Source organism: Myotis lucifugus, unplaced genomic scaffold, assembly GCF_000147115.1.
Source record: "Myotis lucifugus unplaced genomic scaffold, Myoluc2.0 scaffold_722, whole genome shotgun sequence".
Classification (NCBI taxonomy): Eukaryota; Metazoa; Chordata; class Mammalia; order Chiroptera; family Vespertilionidae; genus Myotis; species Myotis lucifugus.
Window position 1 is genome coordinate 277,365 of NW_005871770.1, and position 3,836 is coordinate 281,200.

The 3,836-nt window shown below is 55.1% G+C and overlaps 1 long non-coding RNA gene across 1 annotated transcript; it reads left to right on the forward strand.

Moving 5' to 3' along the window:
* The first annotated feature begins 329 nt into the window (after positions 1-329).
* Positions 330-2,239, forward strand: LOC106694930. The gene is made up of 3 exons (XR_002826958.1): positions 330-428; positions 1,194-1,282; positions 1,443-2,239. It is a non-coding gene; the product is annotated as an uncharacterized LOC106694930 (long non-coding RNA).
* The last annotated feature ends 1,597 nt before the right edge of the window (positions 2,240-3,836 follow it).

Consider the following 3,836-nt stretch of genomic DNA (forward strand, 5'->3'; position numbering starts at 1 on the left):
TTTTTTTAGTTTTATTCATTTCAAACGGGCCGGATCCGGCCCGCGGGCCGTAGTTTGCCCACGGTTGGGCTAGACGTTGGAGGCAAGGCAGGAGACACAGAAGGGAGCCATTAAAACCGACCAGTGAGTGTGGGACTTGGCAGAACCAGCTGAGGAAAGATCAGTGCAGACCCACCCCAGTAACTGGGAAAATGAGGGCTGGCCATGACGGGATCCTGTCCCAGCGGCCCAGCCATTTCACCACCACATCACTTCTGGCTCCTCCCCCCACCCACAGGCACCCTTTTTGCTTGTCATATAAAGGAGACTTTTCCAAAGTGGTTTAGCCAGAACGGGCAGGGCCCTGCCCCAGGTTGGGGTAGGAGGAGCCTGGCGGTTGCCCAGCAGCGCTCAGGAGGGACTCCAGGTGTCTGCAGCTGGAGGGTGAAGTATGGGCATGCTTTATTCCCCTCTGCATGACTTCCAGGTTTTGTTACTTGATTATACTGTAGACCAGCGGTCGCCAACCTTTCGGACCTCACGGACCACCGGTTGGCGACCACTGCTGTAGACACTCCTGAAAATGCATGTAGGCAAAACTCACAAATCCCACCCTTTCAGAGAAAACAATTTTGTTGTGTGGCCTTCTATTCAAATATGAAGGTGGTGTAGTCGTTTCTAAAAAATATTTTTTTTTATTGATTTCAGAGAGGAAGGGAGAGGGAGAGAGAGATGGAAACATCAATGGATGAGAATCATCGATCGGCTGCCTCCTGCACGCCCCCTACCGGGGATCGCGTGCAATGTTGGCATGTGTCCTGACTGGGATTCGAACCGTGACCTTCTGGTTCATAGGTCGACGCTTAACCACTGAGCACGCCGGCCGGCAGTGTAGACATTTTTATGAAAACCAGGTGTGGGTGCTGCAGCCGAAGGCTTGAGGTGCCTGAGAGTGAGGAGGAGGTTTAGAGAGAAGGGGACCCCCGAGAGCACACCACGGGGACACTGGGAGTGGCCCTGGTGAGTGTGACTGGGTGGATTTAACTGGGGGGTTGCTCTACGGAGCCTCCCAGATGAGCCCCAAATCCAGAGAAAAAGAGGCCTCGCTGGCTGGGTACTTCTCTCCCGGGTCTCTGCTGGAAAGGTGAGAACCCCAGTTACTGCCCTCTTCCCTTGGGCCTTAACTAACCATCATGCCCTGCTTCCCCCCACAGGTGGACATCCCTCCTGTTCGCCAGGCTTCTGTCACATGGTGCCCCAGCCTACTGACTGCTGTGTCGAACTGATCCAGTGGGATCCACAGGTCAGTACAGCTCCTACGGCCCCAAGTCCGGACTCCTGGGCTCCAGGGGAGTTAACTTCCTAGGGCAAGCATGTCAAACTCAAAGGCTTAACACCAGCCAAATAAATGAGGCATGCGGCCCGCTGGCCGCGAGTTTGACATGTTTGTCCTGGGGCCTTAGGGCCTCTGATATGGATACCGAGAGAACAATACCTGCCCACGGGACTTGCTCCTGTGAGATAAAGGACCTCGCTGGCTAGCAGTCAGCAACTGAAGCAAGCTGGACTCCCTCCAGAGGGGTCTCAAGGAGAGTGGCTATAGCAACAGAATCCTGGTACATGACAACCCCATGGGAAACCCTGGGTGAAGCCAGGGCAGGTGCTCACTTGCTCAGTCCTAGCCTCTCCCCTCCCTCCAGCGATGCACCTCTGAGCAACACAGTTCCAGGATTTCAGCTCTAAGTGCCAGAGGCAGGCTTGGAGGGCCAGGCTTGGAGGAACCGGCAAGTTCAGTGCCGCCTCTTCCTTCACCCCAGACCACCGAGGCTCCCCTGGGACCAGCCTCCCGGATGGGTGGGGGGCCTAGAGGCAGCCAGTGTTGCTATCTCTCGGGCTTGACCTCTCTTCTAGGTCAGAGGACAAGAGGGAAGGGGACTGGGAGACTCCAAGGCTGGATGGGGCCAGCCCTGTCCCAGTTTCCCCTCAATGGGGTTCCCTTGCTCAGACTAAGGAAGAACCGTGACTCACTTCCTGCCTCGCTGGGTCTGACTGCAGAAGTATTGTTTCTACCAACAGTGGCTGCTGCTGGTGGGACTACCCCAGTGTGGCCCCCACAGCCAGTCCCTTCTTGGGAAAGTTCCCACTCCCAGTCTTCTCCCCCAGATAAGTTTTCGGAACCCCTCATTCTTCCCCAGGTTTCCGGGTTTTGCAGCATTTGTAAGGATGCCCGTATGATACCTTATCCTATTAACTGAATATTATCTCCATTTTATTTTTTAAAAGTTATTTATTTATTTATTTATTTATTTATTTATTTTATTTTTGGTATTCCTCACCCGAGGATATTTTCCCATTGATTTTTAGAGAGAGAAGAGAAGGACAAAGACAGAGAGAGAGAAGCCCCAATGTGAGAGAGACACACTGATTGGTTGCCTCCCGCATGCGCCCCCGACCAGGGCCAGGGATCAAGCCTACAACCGAGGTACGTGCCCTTGACCAGAATCGAACCTGGGACCCTTCAGCCCGGCTAGGGCTAGTATCTCCATTTCAGAGCGGGTAAATTGAGGCTTAGTTACTGTGTGTCTAAGGTGGCGTAAAATAGTAGAGTAGGGATTTGAACCCAGGCTCGCTGACTGGCACGTCACAGAGTGAGTCCTTAGGGATGTCACCTAACCTCTCTGGCCCGATTTTGTCCTGTGTAAAATGTAGTGATGCACAAAAGGTACCTACAGGAGCCTGGCCAGTGTTGCCCAGTGGTTGAGTGTCGACCTATGAACCAGGAGGTCAAGGTTTGATTCCTGGTCAGAACACATGCCTGGGTTGTGGGCTCCATCCGCTTTGGAGAAGGGGGGGGGGGGGCGATCAATGATTCTCTCTCATCATTGATGTTTCTATCCCTCTCCCTTTCTCTCTCTGAAATCAATAAAAACATATTTTTTAAAAAGGTACCTAAAGGAAAATGTATTAACTACATCGACCTCATAGGGCTTGCAGCGAGGAAGAAGCCAGTTACAGGGGAAGAGCTGAGAAGAGCAGTCGGCTCCCGGCAAACACTGGGCCCTGTTCATTTTTGTCCTTCTCCCCAAACCCGTGCTGAGGAGGCCACTGGACAGCACTTTGCTGCCAGGTTATCTCCGGGTGAATAGGAAGGGATGGGCAGAGACTGCTCTGCGACCTTGGACTAACCTCGCCCGGGGAGCTCTTGGCCACATGTCCCCTCTTTTCTCTCGCAGCTCAAGCAGGGGCGGCCTCGCCAAGGAGCACAGACGTTTTCTAGGGCAGGGACCCAGGGAGGGGGCCGAGTTGGCTGGCACATTGCAAGCCCCGGGCTGCGGGCTCTGCCAGGCGCCGCGGCCTGCTAGCTCGGGAACTCGGACAAATTATTTAAACTTTGTACGCCTCAGTTTCCTTATCTGTAAAATGGGATTAGTGTCAGCTTGAAGGGATTATGTGGGTTAAATAATGTACATAAGAGGGAGATAGTGTAACGTGCCTGGCCCGGTGCCCCGTCGGCCGGTTACATGAGAAGGCGGTGGGCTTCTCGTTCTGCTTCCCCACCTGTCTGTGCAGGTAACAGGTTCGAGCCAGGTCTCGGCTCCCGGGACAGTGGTCCGAGGTTTGCCGCCTGCTGTGCGGTCCGATCACAGGTGGGTGCCCCCCGATCCGTCGTCCAGGGCATCTCCCCGGTCAGGCTCAAACTCGCGGCTCCGGAGTGGGAAGTGGGGGGGCGGGCCAGTTCCCCCCAGAATCCAGCCGCCTCCGGGCTCCCAGATCCGCCTCTAGCCCTTCCCAGCCCAGGCCGAGGGTCTGCGGGTCTCCGCGCCTCGGGCCGGAGGAGCTCGCAGCGCGCGGAGCCG